Source organism: Mastomys coucha, unplaced genomic scaffold (genome assembly GCF_008632895.1).
Source record: "Mastomys coucha isolate ucsf_1 unplaced genomic scaffold, UCSF_Mcou_1 pScaffold7, whole genome shotgun sequence".
Taxonomy (NCBI): Eukaryota; Metazoa; Chordata; class Mammalia; order Rodentia; family Muridae; genus Mastomys; species Mastomys coucha.
The window spans coordinates 13,437,162-13,457,658 of record NW_022196913.1 but is presented as its reverse complement, the minus strand read 5'-3'; the positions used below and the strand labels follow the sequence as shown (position 1 = coordinate 13,457,658).

The following is a 20,497-nucleotide window of genomic DNA, read 5'->3' as shown; positions in this document are numbered from 1 at the left end:
TTTTTTTATTGAATTTCAGACAGTATTTTTATCAAATTCCTCTTTTCATTCAATTTAAAATCTTATGATTTCCATCTTTCTTCTTTTATATATTTAGTTTTTATTTTTGGCATCTTCTCTGCCCTTGTTCCACATCCCTGAAAACTTTAAGTAGTAGTCTTCAGGGTAATCACATTTCATCTACTTATAGGTGAGCAAGCTAACACCTACCATATAAAGACATTCCTCAAATAATCAAAATCCAGTAACAAACTCCAGAATTAGGAGACTTGTCCCAATAAAGGCAAGGATTCTTCCAACCCCCCTCATTGGTGGAATATTTGTTCTGGGCTCTTGAGCTATAGATACGATATAAAAAAGTAGACTTTGAGAAACACACACTCATATACATATATATGCACACAGACATGTGCACACATGCACATACATGTACACACAAGCACACACATGCACACCCACACACGTATACCCACATGCACATGCACACCCACACCCACCCACCCACAGGCACACATGCATAAACATGGACACACACACACACACACATTGAATCTATAGTCTTGTTACTTAGTGAGTATATAAATAGAAGTGCTAGAGGGGAGAACTAGGCCAGGGTCAGGTAAAGGGCCTGAACTATCCTGAGGATAGTCAAGTGTCATTGACACCGATGGAATTCCAGGGACCCAGGAACAACTGGCTTTCTGCATGCTTTCCTGTCCTGAATGATGTGCATCTCACTGTGTAGCCCAGGTTGGCCTTGAACTTGCTATCCTTCTACCTCATCCTCCCAGAGACAAGCATTTCTGGCACCCATCAACATGCCAAAGTGGCAATTTCCTTCTTAAACACATAGGTGACAGAATTTTAGGTGGGAAGTACTCTTGTGAAACACATTTTAAAACGGGTAGTTAAAGGAGTCAGAGTCCCTTATTTTAGAAGTTTCCACAGAATGAGCTATGCTGCAGAAGCTGCTGGGATCTGCTCACACAGCACCTACTCTCTAGAAAGCCTGCCAGAGACTGAAGGCAGCAGACTCTCAGACTGCACCAGCACACATTCTCCTTGTGTCTGCATAGCTCTCGTTTCCTTATGATCTGGACCTTAGTTATTAAAGGACCATGGATGAAAGTGCTACCATTACTTGTCTGTTGTGGTGCAGCCTTGCCTTAGATGTATTTCTGATCTTCTCTTAAGCTGCTTGGGGCTTGGCCATGAAAGACTGTGCCATGTAGAGTCCATTCCTTCTCCTCTGCTGCCTTCCTTACCTCAGGGCAAGATGTTTTAGAGGGGTTACCATGTTCAACACTGCTTCTGATCTCATGCTGTTATTGCAGAGGAGTCCTGCCCATAGCAGTATTCCCATTTGCACGTGTACCTTGATCTAAGGGCAGGTAACCATGATAACACTCACTGGTGTTTTTTAACTGCCCTTAGCCTTCAGGCAACCAGACCCAGGTTAGGATTGGTTCTTTTCTTCCAAGGCTGAGCCTATTTTCTCTTTAGACAATCTTTCCTGAGGCCAGAGGGGATCATATTGAAATTCATCTTGGAGCCTGTTAACAGCTGTTGTTTCCAGTAGGGACAGGCACCAATATAGTGTTCACAGAAAGAGAACAATAAATAACTCTTCTATGAAGTGCCCGCTTTTCCTTCATTTTACCCAACATGGAGGATCAACACAGCAAAGGTTTTGCTCCCCCGAGCTCTTGCCGCATACAAGCTCATTTACTCCAACAGAATGAAATACCTTGCTTGAGTTATAATTTCATTAAGTGAGTCCAATAACATTGCACAAAGACTGTGAAGCTCAAATGATTTTGTCTGGAGGATCTCAAAATGAAATTATAATTTTTTTTAATAAAGCAGGGACACCAGCAAAACACCCACAAACTATACTGAACTATTTCAGGGCAAAACTGTGAAATATATAAAGATTATTTTAGATCCATTCAAGTCTTTTCTTTTTGCTGTTGCTGTTTTTTTTTTTTTCATGTCTATCATACAAAAAAAGTACATGCAGTTAAAACTGAATGTCGGATGAACAGAGTTTTTCAGTGGACATATATTCTCCATATTGTGTGAGGCATGTATAAGCCAGGACAAGTACTTATTGTTTATCCAAAGTCCATGTTTAAGGCAAAGAACATGGATATTTCCAAGGAAGATACTCTTCTGGCTCATGAGCAGACAGTGATTAATGGCAGTAGTTATGAAGGGAGAGCAGATGGAAGGAATAGCACAATGAAGCAGCACACTACACCAACAGGGCAGCCATTGCAAACAAGACGAGAAAACAGTGTGTCGGTAAAGGCGTATGTGAAGTACAAATCCTGAGCTGCCTCGATGATAACATGAAACAGTGGACTGCTGTGGACTGACCAGTCCCTCTCGTAGGTCTGTACCATAAAGGACTAAAAGTGTCACTTCACCGTGGCCTAGAGATAGTTCAAGTGTCTACTGACAGATGAATGAATAAAGAAAAATGTGGCGCACCCTTACAGTAGAATGTCATTCACCATGGAAAAGAAGGAATCCACGCAGTTTGCCCTCATATGGTGGAAATGGGCTTCGTAGTAAAAGATACCTCATTTACATGTGCAATCTGAAAAGTCTGGGGTGTGAGTGGGGAGATGCCAGTCCAAGAACATGAAGCTTTCATGTGTAAGAGGACAAGGTTCCCATTCCCTAATGAGTAGCAGCATGGCTGTAGGTAACAGTGATACATTGATTGCTTGCAGCTTAATGTGAATAGATTTTTATGCTCTTACACACACACACACACACAAACACACACACAATGGTAACCCTGGGTGATAATGGGCATATTAACCTAATTATGATAATTGTACAATGTATACATCTATAAAATCATAACATGATACATTTTAAATATGTATGATTTTATGAGCCCTTTAAATATTCTTAGATTAAAATATATCACCACCATGTCAAAGACAGTAAAATGTGGATGAATATCCTATGTGTTTTAAAAGATTTCTTTATTTAATTTTATGTGTATAAAAGTTTCCTTTGCCTGTATGTATGTACATCATCTGCCTGCCAGGTGCCTTTGGGTATCAGAAGAGAGTACTGAGTTCCCTGGAACTTGAGTTATAGATTATTGTAGCCCACCATGTGGGTGATGGGAACTGAACCTGTGTCCTTTGCAAGAGCAGTAAATACTCTCAGCCACAAGTCATTGCTCCTTCACACACACACACACACACACACACACACACACGTTTCATTAACTGCTATACAAGTAAAACCAAGAGAAAAGTGTTATCCTTGATTTTAAAGCATATAAAGAAAAAGAGTCATGTGATGATGATATTATGATTATAAGACTTAAAGGTTAATATTTAGGAGAAAAAATTGCATGTGCTTTCTCTAAAAGCAATTCCTTGCATTGTATTCATAAACAAAAATTGTCATGGTTAGCTGAAACTCAGTGGCAGACCTTGCTGAGGAATGTCCCCATATGAGAAAATAGAGTGATTTCCTCTCCTTTACTTTCCAAAGCCAAAGCCATAACTTGACATCACGGTGATAAAGAAGAGGATGGATGTGGTAAGTGTTCAGTTTGTCTTGTTACTTCCCTTTGAATGAAGAGTGGGAGCTGTAGAGGAACCATTATCTCCTTTTTGTGTGTGTGAGCAGAGAACCCATGAGCATGTTACAGGATCCCAAGCCCATGCCTAGAGAGAGCAGGTAGGAAGGGTCATTAATAAGTGTGGGAAATGTTACTGGTCATCATGAACTTGATGACTTGCCCTCACCATAATCATCATTAAAATAAGACAAACTATATGAAGTGACTGCAGAGTTTGGGTAGCAGGTAGGGAGCAAAGACTGTGTCTGAGAAAGGGGAAATCATTGCTCTAGCAGAAAGACTGATCCACAAAGTCCACAATGATATCCACAAGCTGATCTAAGCCAAGAACAACAGTTGTGCCATTAAGACAAGTGGAGTTTGAGGGCAGAAGGAAGCAGCACACGTAGAGACAGGACCCCAGACATGGCTGGAGTTCTGTGCTATCTTAGCTATACAGGAGCAAAGGGAGAGTGTGATCCTGGCAGAGAAGAGCTTCCCCCTTCAAGGGATCTTAATACTGGAGTAAGAGTCAGGAGGCTGCAGAGTTATGGAAGCAAGTGTTTCAGTTAGGCAGAGGGAAAAGTTTATGTTTGGCTGGGATCATAGAAAGGCCACATCTAAGGAATGGTTATCCTCCAGCCTGAAATGAGCAAGCCTATTGGCTACAAGCTGCTTATCAGAAGAAAAGTTGAGAAACAGTGTAAAACCTGAATTCTCAACAACACATTCTTTGATGTCTAGAAGACGGAAGCAAGAATAATGATAATAACACTGTGCATGAGAAGCCAGAAAACAGAACCACGGGCAGGAAAAGCTCAGGTCTAAGATGATGCTGTAATTAGCAGAGAGGGTATTATATAAGCATCTTCAAGAATTGTAATGAAGCCAGGCATAGTAGTGCACACCTTTGATCTCAGAGCTTGGGATCAGGAAAATCTCTGTGAGTCTGAGGCCATCCTGGTCTACACAGCAAATTCCAGGCAAACAAAAGATACATATTAAGATCCCATCTCAAAAACAAACAAAAACAAGCAAAGAAACACAATAATAATTTTAACGAAACCATGGGCATAATGAGTAGTTAGATGGAATCTTGGTAAAGAAACAGAAATTAAAAAGTAAAACTCTAAAAGTGAAACATTTAAAGCCTGAAACTGTAATGTTTAAAGCAAAAGACTCATTGGCTTAGAGATTGGGGGTGCTTATTTAGTGATTGATTAAATAAACAGATTTCAAGAGATACAGCTGAAAAGTAAACAAACATTACTAACTGGTGCTGGGTATAGTGGCTCATGCTGGTAATCCAGCAATAGAGAGGTCAAAGCTGGAAGATTGCGGTTGTCCAGGTCCCTTTGCACTGTATAGTGAATTCCAGGCTCCCTTGGGTTACAGAGTGAGACCATGCCTAAAAAATCCAAAACCAAAACCAAAGACTAAATCAACCAACCAAACACATAAAATAAATATAAAATAAAAGCATAAAAATGTGTGGTTAATTAAAAAAGCAAAGGAAGAAAGCAGATGTCATACGGGATAAATGGGAAGTAGATCATCAGTTTGCTTGAGACACATTGAAGATGAGCGTGTATGGACAGATATACCATGAAGGTACTAACCACAAGGATGGGTGATGGCTGGATTAACAACAGATATTGTAAATCTTGAGGTATGAGAAATTCCCATGAATTAAAAAGACATGGAATCCCAATAAACCACTAAAATATATCCTTGAGAGTGCATTTACTTAGAGTTTCAAGCAGTGTGAATCAAACACTAGCAAACGCAAGCTGAAGGGTCGACAAATACATGACCATTGAGATTTTAGCATTCCTCTCAGTCCTTGGGAGAAAAAGCAGGGAGGAGAGATGGTGTGCAGAAGAGGCTGAGGTAGAGCTTGGAGCTAGCCTGATCTCAGTGGTATTCCACGTAGAATACTCTGATCAACAAGAGGAGTGTGTACTTTCATCTCATGATATCACAGCACACTTATTGAGAGATATAATCTGCTTAGGAACAAAACAGGTCCTAATAAATTTCAAAGGACTGAAATCACAAGGTAAATATGATTAAATTAAATGTTTATAAATAAAACTTCAACTAAACAAAAATCTAATAAGAATAAACCACACTGTTAAAAGCAAAAAGCAATCTACAGATTAGGATTACATGTTTATAATTCCCAGAGTTTATTTGTATCCAGAATATAAGAATCCTTCTAACTTAATAACTAAGACTATAAAATCCAACTACTAAATGGTCAAGATATTTCATAGAAATTTCACAATAGGAAAGAAATGTATTGCCAATATATTCACCAAGTTGAATTAACTGGCATTACAGCTTGGGGAAATGCAAATTAAAACCTCAGTGAGACATGCAAACAGAGACCACACCTTTTAGCAAAGCTTTAAGTGTAAAAATACTGGTAATGCTAAAATGTGGTAAAAGATGCAGAGATAGCCACAAAGCCCATATTAATAGACAAATTTTAGGAACCTTTGGATGGTAGTCTAGATGTTAGATATATACCTATGACCTACCAACATCATTTCTAGATTTTTTACTCAACATAAATGAAATAAATATCTTTACAAAGTATCTGTGTTTGTATTTGTATTGTAATGGTTCTTATAGAAACTTTACCCATCTCGACTCCAAATGCAAACTATCTCAGATGGCTATTGACAGAAGAACGGACAAATAAATTTTAATACACTTATAGGATGGAGTAGCACAGAGCCAAACAAAACAAAATGATATAAAAGGATCGTACTGTCAAAATGCATTGTGACACAGATGTGTCTCAGAAGCATTAAATGCAGGGAGAGGGAAGGGGGAGAGAAGGAAAAAAAACCAGTCATAAGACCAAATGTATCACTTGATTGCATTTAGAAATTTCAGAGCAGGCAAAACATCTTTATGGTGAAAGAAAATCCTTCCATTGTGATGTCACTGTTTTTGCAAACTGCTTTGTGGTGAGAGCAATTGGTGGCCCCTGGAGTTGGGTTACAGGGTGGCTGGGAAGAAAGAGGTCATCAAGAACATTTCTGGTATGATGAAGCTGTGGACCTTCACCTGTGTGCATGCATGCATTATGGTATTGATAGTAAAGCCTCGTGTTTTACATGAGTATGCAGATGTCCCTAAACCGCAGTCTTCCCCATTATGTAAATCATACCTCAGAGGTCAAAGTGCTAAAAACAAAATTGTAACTAGGCAAGAAACAACAGCAACAACAACAACAACATGCCCCATGCCCCAAAATAGAAAAGAGAAGTGGAGGGTGGGATGTGGGTCATTTCATCTGTAAAGAGTCAGGATGACAGATGTTGAGTGAAGGTATGGACTGGGATGGATAAATTACGTATCTACTTGTAGGCCCACTTATCACCATTTATAATTTTATATTCTTATCTGTCTATTTTATAGTTATGAATACTCAGACATATTTTAAAAGTCCTAGGCACTACAGAAAAAGAAAAGTCAATCCATAACAACCAATAATCTCAACGACAAAGCCTAAGCCAGCCCAATCACAACCAATCTCAAAGATAAAGCCTAGACCATCCCATCACAACCAAGAATCTCAAAGACAAAGCCTTTTGGAAACATCTTTAGAGTCACATGAAATACCATCAAGAGGTAAGGCATCTGGTGAGAATGGAAGTAAGAGCCCTAGAAAGCTGAACACTGAGATCAGAGCCATGATGGCTGCTCACACCTCTGCCGATGGAGGACACAGCTTACTTACAGAGGTGATTTACGGGACAGCAAAAAGATTGCATTGTTTTGGAATCTATTTGTACATGAAAATCCTGTCTTTTTTGTTTGTTTTTTGATTTTTGTTTTGTTAAGACAGGATCTCATGTAAGGTAGTAGGCAAGCACTCCACCCACTGAGCTACACCCCATGATGAAACACTCTCTTTAAACCAAGCAGGATAAAGGAAACATCATCTCTTACAGTACAGACATGCCAGTTACCTAAAATACTCATTCATATGAAGTAGCACATGCACTGGAAATTTTAATGGAAAGTGATCATTGCTAAAATATCTGAGAACTTCATCTTACTATTTGTTCCTAAGAAGGGCCAGGCTATTTTTTAGGATACTGTATTTAAACACACACACACACACACACACACACACACACACACACACACACACACACACACGAAGTGAATGTGACAGTTATGTCCTCATTTCAAAAACTGGAAGTGAGGTTTTCGTCCTCTTGTTGGTCCTCTTGTGGGCCACATACATTTTTGTCCAGTACAGCTATCCTGAACAATTACATAACCCGACAAGAAGGGTGACAGTTGGAGTCCACAGAACTCCGTTGGTGCCCTCAGGCTACAATACTTAGCCTCTTTTATAAGTTCCGTTCTTGTGTTTCCCTTTGCCAAAACACGCTCTGACAGATGGCCTCCCTCAAGCCTGACCCACTTTCTTTTAGAACTGTATATTCTAAGGGAATGCAGGTATGCGCTTAAGCAAATACCGCTCCTATCTAAATCAAACCTCAAATAAGTATGAACACGTGGGCCATCCTCAGAGTCAGGAAACTAATTAACCTGCATGCAGGTGGGAGAAGGGAATGGCATTTTGGAAAAAAGGCGAAGGGTCTTATCTTACATACCTTTAGGAACTTTCAAGTGCTGTTTTTAAAGCTTCCGTCCCATGAAGCAATGCAAAGCAATTCCTCTAGCTTTTAAGAGGACTCTGGGTCAACACTAAGTTTTGAAAAACACAAGAAGATGTGATGTCTTTTTTGGTGATTGCAGGGAGGAAATATCTTCTGACAATTTTAAAGATGCATAAAACTTAGGTGCTTGGTCTCTGAGAGCTTCCAGCAAAACAGGAAGCCAGGCTGGAGTGCTGTTACTCAGTGAGCCGCCATGTGGGTTCAGCTGTGTCCTCACAATTCGTAAGAAGTCTTAAAACTTAGTTTCTTGGAATGGGACTGTGTTTGGAAGGTAATATTTTACAGGAGGTGACTGGTGTAAAATAAGGTTGCCATGGTGAGGGCAGCTATTCTGCAAGCCAAGGAGAGATGCTCAGGGGAAGCCAACCCCTGGCAACACCTTGATCCAAGACTCAGTCTTCAGAATTGTGGGGCCACAAATGTCTCTGATTTAAGCCAATTAGTATACATTGTTTCAGCAGCTGTAGCTAACCAGTACATTCGTCAATAAGCATTGCTTTCCTGCAAACAATTGCAGAGTTAAATGCATGATTTCAAATTCAGCTACTGATAGGATGATGCAGAGAGATTTGTGTTCCCAGGGAGGCAACTTTTAGGAAGTAATTGATAAGCTAAGATCTAGTAGTTGATGTGTCTGGGTATACAGACAGGCATATGTCAGGTATCCTGCATATCAGATATTTACATTACGATTCACAGCAGGAGTAAAATTACTGTTATGAAGTAGCAACAAAATAATTTTATGGCTGGGAAGTCACCACAACATGAGGAATTGTATTAAAGGGTTGCAGCATTAGGAAGTTTGAGAACCATTGTAGTAGAGGTTTTGAATGCAAAACGTTTCTCACAGAGTGGCTTATGAAGCTTTCCCCTCAAGAGAGGGATGCGAATTCTAAGCAGAAGGAACACCATGTGTGAGGGTTCTGCGTAGTGAGTGAGGATCTTAGTTGGGCTTCTCAAGCTAGTTTGGAGAGGTCTCCATTTCCATGAATATGGAAATTTGAGAGAGTAACACAGGTTCAGTTTGAATTAGGAGTTTTGGAGAGACATAGCAATGAACCTTCTGAGTGGTAAGAGATGATTAGTGGGAGTGGGAGAGAGAGGGGGAGGGGAGGGGAGGAGAGGAGAGGGAGAGGGAAAGAGAGAAGGAGAGGGAGAGGGAGAGGGAAGGAGGGAGATACAGAGAGACAGAGAAAGAGTGAGTGAGGAGGAAGATAGAGAAGGAGGGAGACAAATATAGAGACAGAGACAGGGAGAGTCAATCAGACCCAGGTCCCTTAAACTTGCCTTCATGATTGTTTCAAGGATAACCAACACATAAAGAGATGTAGATGATGCATTTGTTACCTTCAGCTAGACATAGTGCATCTATTGCCAGCTGAAATTCTCCTCCCACTCTGAGTCTCAGAGAACACCACAGAGGAGTAGGTAGGAGAAATGTAAGAGCCATAGAGGGCAGTGAAACCCATCGTTTAGACATGACAGTCAATACAGCCATGAGCTCCCAGTACTGTGACGATTGCAGAGTGCCCGCTTTTCCTCAGAGTTTCCAAACTCACTACCTTTAACTTGTATCACTGTCCATCCATCACTGAGCTCCATCAGCTTGGGAACAAGTGTTCAAGACATGAGTCTGGGCTTGAGGAGGTTACATTTAAGACTCAAAGTGTAACTCTTGTAGGAAGCAGTCCTACATGGAAGTTGCATTAAGCTGCTGGTCCTACTGGGGCTTTTTAGGAGCCATGCATACACAAACAGAACTTGTGTTTCTCACACAGGGTCCCGTGTATCCCTAGCTGACTTTGTACTTGTTATTTAGCTAAGCACTATTTGGAACTTCTGGTCCCCTAGCCTCTATCTCCAAAATGGATATGTGCCACCATGTCTGGTTTTACGTAGTAGTGCTGGGGACAGAACCAAGGACTTTGTGCATGTGAGGCAAGTAGCCTATTGGCTCAGCTACCTTATTAGCCCCCACAAAACAACCTTTATCCATAGGTATTCAAAGCGTAACTATTGGTTTCTTACATGTCAAAATACATAGCCATTGTATAGAATTTTCTTTCATTTCTAAGGCATTATTTTCTCTTCCTATGTGGATGCCCTCACAGCATCTTCTTGTTTCAATATGGAGTCATGTGACTAGTAGGTTTTGGACCAATTACTGCCATGCTGTGAAAAGCTTCCAAGACCACACAGGCACACTTGGCTTGATATATATACAACACATTCCCTTGAACTTTGGCTTATTTTTAGAAATAGGGGAAAAGCTTCCACGCAAACAAGAAGATAGCAGATTGTTTCATGTACTCTTCCAGATGTGAAAAACGGGCAAAGATGCAGATGGTCTGACAAATGATTGACAGGCGAAGGTGAATCTTTGCAGGAAAAAAATGTGTTTAAATTAGGAAAAGATTTTCAAGGTATACGTTCACACTTCACTTGGAGGCTTAAAGTTTTCTAAATGATGTGCCAAGACACTCTGTAGCTTTGCAATATTCTAAATAATTTCTTCATTTTATATGGGAATGGATGTTTTTAGAAATGTATGTATGGTATGACATCATTTTTCACATCTGAGTTTGGCATCCTTAGGCAACTTTTACATGTGGGTGCCACTGAAGGCTCCTTGGCTTCACTGCTGATTTGAGGGTTATGAATTCTCAATAAGTGGATTATAGGGCCCAACCTACTGGCACCAAGCCTGACATGGTTGCAGACTGACTTCTCTTCTTGGGCAATCTAAGATGACCACACCAGAACTGGTAAGATGGCTTAGAAGATAAAGGTGTGTTCCACAAGCCTGAAGACCAGAGTTGAAGAGAGCTGACTCCTGTGGGTTATCCTCTGGCCTCTATATACACATCCTGAAAGGACCTTATCACTGATCAGATGGTTTCATGGGGCACAAGGCCTAGGCAGAGCTCAATTGTCACACCATTTCAAAACTTCACATGAGATGAGAACAAGTGGCTTGTATAGTAAATTATTCTTCAAATAATTCAAATCAAAGGGATGGAGGGCCCACAGGATTATTTCTTCAGCAAGTGCCTCCTGAACCCATAGCATGCAGGTGGCTTGCTGGGAAGCTTGCGTGTTTATGGTAGCAAATGCATCCTGAAATTATTAAATCATTTAGAAAGGTTTTACACAGACTACAGTGTATTCCTTAATTTAGGGAACAAGATGTATTTTCATTTTATTAAACTCTTATTCAAGTACTAAAATACATAGCAACATGAGCACCCAGCCTTCCTCATTACGCGTCTGTACTCATTTGCCTTTTTCTAATTTTTTGTCACTGTGGGAAACATCCTAGCCATTCTTTACCTTTGTGCTACATAGTTCTTCTTATCTAGACTTGGAGCAAAGTTTCTGTCTGCTTTAGAGGGCCTGAACTTTTAACAGCTTTAAAGGTCATAGCTTTATAGCTTTATTGAGTCCATCTCTACCATCGTAAGTAGTTCTTTCGATTCAGGGACTGTTTGCTCTTGGAGGAGAAACTTCATGGGCATTTAGTCTTCATATTGGGGCTCACCACATTTCTTTCTCTTGTGTACATGTTACTACACTTTATCTTATCCAATGGCAGAGAATGTTGTTTGCATGTTCTTATGTTTGTAGTTGTGTGTGTGTATGAGTGTATGTGTGTGTATGTATAGGCCAGGGGACAATTATGGCTGCTATTTCTCAAGTGCTGTCTAACTTCGTTTGTTCCTTCCTTCCTTCCTTCCTTCCTTCCTTCCTTGACACGCATACTTTGCATGACAGCAGTTTATGAGGCAAAAGCTTCATGGAAGCCAGTCTCCTGCTCCTGCATCATCTCCTTGGCATTGCCTAACTCAGAGGTAGCCCAGATATGTCCTTGTGAACTCGAGTGCTAGGTGCCCACCAAGATATGATTTATTAATAGCTAGACAAAATTAGACATTGCTCTCTGACCTTTACCAATGTTCTAACATCTTAGCCAAACCCTGGCTTGGAATTTCGTAAAGAATGTTACCCATCCAGACTATTTGCCTTTGGCATTGTGGGTAGGGCATTGAAGTTTACAGATCGGGAGACTTATTCCAGGGCAAGGCCAAGTAGAATCCTCAGTCTCAGTCATGGACTGCAGCTGAACCACTCCTAGGAATTAGCAAGAAAGAGACAGCCTCTACTAGCCCAGAAGATTAGCATAGTGGGCGTTTTTACTAAGGATGGGCGGAACCTTGAGCCAAGAGTGTGTGTGAGAGACAGTGTGCAGCATTCAGCATTCGAGATTGAAGACTAGAGACTTGAGATTCGAGCCTCTGTCCTCCTGGCTGGCGCACCCTCAGCCCCCCTGGGACTCCGGCCCGGCTCTTGTGGCCTGAGCATGCTCGGAGCCAGGGGGTGCTGCACCAGTCCAGAGGAGATGGCTGCTGTTTTAGACCAAGTGTGTTTCAGGGTGGCCTCAGATATACCTTGACTACTGAGCTGCCAGATTTTTCATTTCTCTCTTGCAGTGATTGTAAAAACCTCATGCCATTTTTGAGAACTACATTCAGATAACACACTTCTTTGTGTCGACTCTGTTTATCACCTGCCGAATCCCTCGCCCACCTGGCCAGAACTTGCATCACCCCGTGGAACAAGGGCTCCTCTCAAGAAACCCGGTCTGTGGCTTTTCCTTCCTTCCTTCCTTCCTTCCTTCCTTCCTTCCTTCCTTCCTTTCTTCCTTCCTTCCATTTTTTTTCTTTTGAGACAAGTTGACCAATTGGCCTAGATCTCACAAAGAAGGCTATGCTGGCTGGCTGGCTGGTTGGCTAGCCAGCAAATCCCAGGGATCTACCTGCCTCTATTTACCTGATACTGAGAAAACCACCATATCTGCCATTTTTCCTTTTTTAAACATTAATTCTGAAGCTCAAATTCAGGTCCTTTTGCTTTCAAGGTAGGCACTCTACCGAGTTCTCTCTTCAGCTCCATCATGTGGGTTTTTGAGAAGTGCACTGTGTATTGCTATCCTTATAGTGGACCTAGAATGACAAAGCACATCTGTAGCAGGCTTCTTCACAAACATTCCAATTTTGCATCACTTGCACCATAATAAAATATTTCTCAACAGCCAGAACTTGTGGGAGCTGGTTACTCCCTGGCTTGCAAGCATTGTTTTCAATTTTTTGTTAATGTGCTCAACCTCTCTGTTGTATAAAAGGCACACTGCCTCACATGGCTGTGGATTTTGGATGATGATTTCTCGGTGATGTCACCTTTGCCCTGCTTCACGTAGTATATACTCTAGGAACAAGGTAAAGTCTGCCCCAGAATGTCTTGATCTGTCCCAGTTTGTCCTGACACTTCAGTCTGATCTTTAATAGCTTCACTTCAACTCATAACTGTCCCAGTTTGAAAAATACATCAGAAGGTCATCCTACTTGCGAACAAGGCTCTCATTTGGTGACAGTGGCCAGAGGCGCTTTATTTATTGTTTAACCTCTTATGCTCTTATGCCTTTTAAAGCCAAATTCTTTACTTCCTACTAGGAATTTTAATCCATAGTTTTATAGGTACTTGATTCCATGTGTTCAAACTAAATATGTCCTGTATGTTTTGACCTACTTAATGTCATCTATTGAAGGTCCAGATTAGAAACCCTTGGGTCACTTCTGTTTGTCTATTTTCCTTATTCCTTATGTTAAATGGGCATATCTTCAATTCTTAATTCTTTACCAGGCTATCATTACATTGTTACATCACATCACATTACATCATCATCATTAATTGTAGTATTTATTTGCAACAATTTCCTGTATATCATGCTTCTCTGTGCTTTAATGTGTGGCCTAAATCACTCTTCTCCAATGAAGGCAATGCAGAAGTCTAGGAAACAGAAGATAGTGTGGTGCCCTTGGAATTACATTGTCAGTTATCGCTGCTGGGTGAAGGAGTCCAAGGTGAGCAGCAATAGAGGAGATGAACAGAGCAGAGATATATCCTTCAGGGTTCTATTTGTCATATAGTGATGCTAAAGCCAACTGTGAATGTCAATAGAACATTGCAGGCTTGAAGCAAGGCTGGTAGTGGTGAGATTTGCATCCTATGAAGAATAGTATAAATTCTGAAGAGGGAGGGAACAGTGTAGGAAAAGAAATTACCTCTTATGCTGCTTAAGGACACACACAGATGAAAAGGACCCCCTTTTAGAGTTTGGGCCATAGTTAGATGAGGGGAAAAATACACATAGATTCCCTTTGTTCTTCAGACTTAAGCCATCTTTTCTAAACTCAGCTCTCAGAAATCTCATGGTTGAGGATCTGCTTTGGAACAAAGCCTAATGCAAAACCTGGACATTAAACTCCTCTGTGGTTAGTGAGTAAGTGGCCATCTTTGCCACATGTTTTGCATCTGTCTTAGGTAGTCTTGAATGCTTGAAATGAGGTCTTTTCTGGCTCTAACCTCATCCTTCTGATTTCCCTCAACACACTTTCCACCTTGATCTTAATCATTACCACATGCTCCTGCAATAGAAAGCAATTTCCTTTACATTTTTTTTCCCAGTGAGACTGTCTCTCTGTAAGGATCAAGGCAAGTCTTGGTTTTGAACAGCTGAAGCAGTTTTGAGTTTCAATTCACATACAAGCTGTGAGACCTTGTCCAACTTTTCTGACCTCCTTAAATTTTAGCACAAATCATCACCAGCAACATCCTTGCCATCACCATCACCATCACCTTCATCATCATCAGTATTTTTATCACCATCATTATCAGGATCACCATCATTACCACAATCATCAGTATCTATGTCATAGGGCTAATATATGACTTAACTGAGATGTGGACCTGAAAACAAAACATGGTGTCTGACATATGATGCAAACTCAAATGTGTTGTCAGTCATTAGCCTTACATGGTTATAAAGTCTGACCTACCTCTCACTGCATCTCACAAGATCTCTTATCTTGTTTCCTGTAGATATTTTTCACATCTGCATTTCTGGAGCCTATTGGATAAAGTGTTTCTCTCTATTCTGCTTTCTACTGCTATTTTATTAAGGTACTGAACTGAGCTCATTTAAATATTAGGAGTAAGGCACAAAACCTCCCAACGAGTTATCTTGCTTTCCCTTAACTTCAGTTAATCATGGGCAACATGACTCTTTTTCAACACTGTAAGAAATTTGTCAACTTTCTCATCTCCTGAAGGGATTAGACATTCTAATAACTAAAAGTGGAGTGATGATCATGCAGGTCACTGCTCATAGAGCAGGTCAAAGAGTTAGCACCTGAATTTGCAAGTCTAAATTGAATTACTTCTCTTAGGTTGAACTTCTAGCTAATGTATAAAAATGATTATTTACCATTTTGAACCTCCTTAATAGACTGGTGTTTTGTGCTTCTGATTTCCTTCCTGGGATTAACCAGAGAAAAATCAGAAAATCAAAGAAGCCTTTCTCTGTTCTTGTGTGTAAGAGCCACATGTGCTGGGGCACACGTATTCACAGGCACAGCCTTCCAGAGCATGAGATGGCCTTGTTCCTTCCCTTAGTCTCTCTTTGTCACTTGGTACACCTGCCGTGCTTTAAGCCTTCATGGGGTAAGTTTGAGCTGTTTTAACGGAAGGAGGAAAGAGCCACTTTTTATGTATTCAGCTCAGATGTTTTGGGCACTTATCACCCCTACAAGGTAAGAATAGAGCCTAGTACTGTGTTTGCTTGATTTTAGCCACAGTTTTTACCACCAAGTTTAGCACTAGATGTTATATTTGTTCACCAAATGCTTATCTCTCCTAGTCAGAATACAGGCTTCAGAAGACAGGGAGTTCTGTCTTACTATTTTACCATATCTTAGTGTTGAACATCTTTTTTTTGGTGCACAGCAGATGTGCAATTATATAGACTATATGTATGTTGTCCAAGGTAGCTAAAATTTCAAACAGAGCAAGCTTAGGAATAAAGCAAATCTGTTTCTTGATCCTTCCTGGCCTCTGCTGTTCTGTGGTGACTTTTCTCTCTGAGATGAAGTGCTCAGCACTCTTTCCCTATGGAGTTCAGGATTCCCTTCCAGAAACTCCTCAACCAGGAAAACCTTCCATGCTTCCCTCAATGTGTTCAAAATGCAGTTCTAGAACAAGGGAAGTGTACACAAAAACTGTATTAATCTCCTTAAGATACTTACAATAGACCGAGGAACAATTACTTATCAGATACAGTTTTCATGGTGGAATTTCAGGCATGGTGATGCATGTGAAAGAGTCTGTGTTAATACCTTCTTATGGTTCTCAGATAACACAGTAGACTCTGCGTTGTTTAGGGTGCCTCAGTTTCCATGAAAGCCCAAGTTTCATGGGAAGAATAACTTTTCTCTTCTTGTAATGGCAACACAGTATACAGAATTTTAGCTAAGGAAAGACCCGCAATTGTGTCTCTTAGGATGCTAGGAAGTGTGGCTTACTAGAGAAGTATGGAAGAGTTTTCCAGGGGGAATTCAAGGATATAAACATTTCCCAAATACACCACTTCTTAAAAAATTCTTGCCTATAACTAAGTATGGGCTTCACCATTTAACATGGCCACAAGAAATGTTCACCAAATGCAGAGACAAATACCGAGAGGCAATGAAAGTATACATTAAGATGATCTAAGAGGACTCTTAGTCATTGGTTGCTGAGGGGAGCCTCCTTCTAAACACTAGAACATTATTTCTGGGGTTGGAGCAATGGTTCAGGAATTAAGGACACTAGGTGCTCTTGCAGAGAGCCTGGGCTCTATTCCTGCCACTCACAACCATCTGTTACTCCACCCCCAGCGGATCCAATGCTCTTTTCTGGCTTCTGAAGGCACTGTGTGCTTGTGGTGCAGAGACATACATGGAGGCTAAACATCATATGCATAAAGGAAGATTACTCATCTTCCTTGTACATGGTCTGCCAATGTGAACTGGGTCCATATCACTGTTTGCAGTGACATCTATCCCGCTGTAAAGTCTCTATGGCATTGTGCTTATGGTTCAGGTGTAGAAAGGGAAACTGCTTCACATGAATGTGTTCTCCTAGAAACTTCTTTGTAACTTGATGAATGAAGAAGGGTGATAGCATGCCCATTAAGGTTTGCAGATGACACCATATATGAAATCTGCAGGCACCAGACAAATGGGTTTTAAACAGAATGTTAGTCAACAATGCTGTTTCTCTTAGCTACTGGTTTTTATTACAGTTTAGCATTTTTCTGCTTTGTGTTTGAATTCTAGTCAATTTCCAAGGTCACCTAACCCTGTTGCTTGGGGTCTCTCTGCCTCTCAGCTTTCTGTGAAGTTGCTAACAAATGCTCAGATAGAATAAGGAAACATTATCAAGATCCTGCAGGAGATCCTTGTGCTATGTCGACAAGCATATCCTAATGCTCATGTGAATATTCACTTTCCTATATTAAAAGTTATTGTTTTATTATTTGGAAGGTGTGTTAGGTGAATTGGAGTGTGTGTGTGTGTGTGTGTGTGTGTGTGTGTGTGTGTTAGAAGATTTACTGTGTTGCTTGATTAGAACTGTAGGTTGCAATGAAAAAGAGGAAGCAACCAAACCCAATGGCTGTCTGTCCTCAGGGAGTCAACTCAGTGAAGGAGGCCACTGTGGTGGTCAACAGATGTGATCAAGGAAGGGTTTGTCTGGAGGTGCCCAAGACAAGGCAACATATTCTGTATACAACTTAAAGGCACCCACTGCTTCAAGAGTCACTGGAACATGTGCAGATTTTGGTGTTTGTACCTCTTGTATCTGTCTTTGGGGATGAGGAAGAGCTGAGAGCTAGGCATGGTGTGGCAGGCCTGCTTAGCTACTTGGGAGCTTGATACAGGATGAACATGTGGGGCTACAGAGAGGGTAAAGGACGGCCAGTGGAACTTAAAATAAAAGGTAAAAACAGAACAAAAAGGGGTCTAGACCTGAGCTCAGTGTCAGAGTGCTTGTTTAGTGTATACAAGGCCATAATTCCATGTACCAACACTCAGACCAATAAAGAAGAGAAAGAGTTTAAGGAAGGAGGACTACTCAGGCTTAGTCACTGTACAATGGAAAAATGATGGTGGTATGAGAGGATTCAGCAAAAGGATACCTAGTATGGCTTTCCTATCCACAGTCTTGGACTTCACCTCTAAGTAAGATCTAAAGCTTTGTTCATGGGCTAAGATGGAAGATGTGAGTTCCTGGCTGGCAGGCTAGATCACTCAGTAGAATGCTTGCCTTGTCAGAATGAGCACCTGAATTCTATCCTCTAAACCTACATAAAAATGCCAGGTGTTGTAGCATACTTGCATTCCCAGTATTGGGGAAGGAGAGAGGAGTGGATTCCAAGGCCTCACTGGCCAGCTAGTCTAGCCTAGTTGGTGAACTCCAGGCTGTCAAGCAACCTGTGCTCAAAGGAGGTGGGTAGCCTTCCTGAAGCTGGGACCAGAAGTTGGTCTCTGGTCTCTTGTATGTGTGCATACCTTATACACACACCTGCGCATACATATGTGTGTGTGCGAGCGCACACACATATGTAAAGAGAAAGGTCGAGGCCCGGCTGCAGTTTTTCTATCAAACCCAGGCAAGCATTTTCCAGAGACAAAACTAAAACTGAACTTAAGCATCCACAACAGCTTTCAAGTGAAAGACCGTTTACTGAGTGGAACACTGCGTTGTAAAATATTAGTTTCTTATTACTTCTTGTGAACAGCCAAGTAAGTAAAAAGCACAATGCGGGAGATGGATTTTCTACAAGATGGGCGGCATGGCGCTGCTCTCTATTAGATTCCATGAAAATCAATCTGCAGACTCGTTCGGCCTGGTAAAATTAGATCTAAAACTATTTAATTTTGTTTCCAGACTGTTTTCCCCATCCAATGCCTAGCTTGAGGACACAGAGTGATAAAATACCCTGAGTTATTACCAGCTCCCAAGCGCCTCTGCAGGGTGAGAATTGAACAACATGACTTGGTTTCTGAAGGGTTGGGGGCTTCTACAATGAATAGGACTCTGCTACCTTCCTGGTATAAAAAGCTCCATTTTTTTGTCATGCTTTGGCTTTGCATTCTTTAGGATATGATACTAAAGTGTAGAAAATGGAGTCTTACACTTTTTCCCTGAGTATTTTTTTTTTTTAAGCTATGTAGTCATCCTCAAAAGTAATTATTTTGGAGAGAGATGAGGCCACATGGAGGGTAAAGCCAAGGCAGCCATGCTGGGCCAAGTCAGAAGGGACTGGAAACAGTTCAGACAACAGAAGCAAAGAGGGACAGATGCTCATCACTTCTCCTGGAAGTTGCTCCCCTTGGAGGCCCTGGTAATAACCAGAAAGTTGGAAGGAGCTAGAACAAAAGCTTCTGAGAACACCTGGTGTGGGCTCTTTGCCATCTGGAAGAATCCTGCCATACCTTGCCACACACATCTGCCTGAGGCCTCCCCTGTCTCCACATTTGGGGGTTGCACAGCCCTGAACACTGTGAGAGCTAACATCAGGGGTACCATTACAGATGAGAAAGAAGCTCCAAAGGAAGGGAAGCTGACAGTGGGGTTGGCAGGATGCTGGGACTGTGGTCTAGGTATTTGTGGTCCAGCTATCAACTTTCTAACAAAGTGGAGGAGACAGGAAAGTGTCATGACCTGTGAGTGTCAGGGTTTGAGTGAGAACACATCTGTCACAGTTGGGATCATAGGAGAGATGTCTGTGGCATCAAGGTAAAGTGACATCCCCCATCAACAGTGAGGCAGGGGTTTACTTGCACCCATGTATTCTAGCAGACATCCTTAATTAAACAATGAGGGCTTATGGATTAGCCTGATTGTCAATGAGTTACTCCCATCTCAGAGATGAAGACCCAGGTTTTGGTGTTGCAAAGTTAGTACATGAGGTATCGCTAGTTCAAGCATTGTTGACAGTGGGGTAGGAACTAATCAGTGGTCTCCTCTAGTCATCATGGCTCCTCCACAAACACCACGCATAGGTTCAGAAAGCACAGCACAAAGATCTCTACTGAAGACAGCACCACTCTGTGTGAGCTGGAGTGTTATAAAACCCGTACTTAACTTTTGAACCATTCTAGGAAGTAAACTATGCATTATGGTCTCCAATTAATTTAGTGTATGTGTGTGTGTGTGAGAGAGAGAGAGACAGAGAGACAGAGAAACAGAGAGACAGAGAGACAGAGAGACAGAGAGACAGAGACGGAGAGGGAGAGGGAGAGGGAGAGGGAGAGGGAGA

The 20,497-nt window shown here is 41.3% G+C and overlaps 1 protein-coding gene across 2 annotated transcripts in view; it reads right to left on the bottom strand.

The window, feature by feature from the left end:
- Positions 1-20,497, bottom strand: part of Adarb2 (adenosine deaminase RNA specific B2 (inactive)) — a 532,727-nt gene that overhangs the window by 195,715 nt on the left and 316,515 nt on the right. The window lies entirely within an intron of this gene.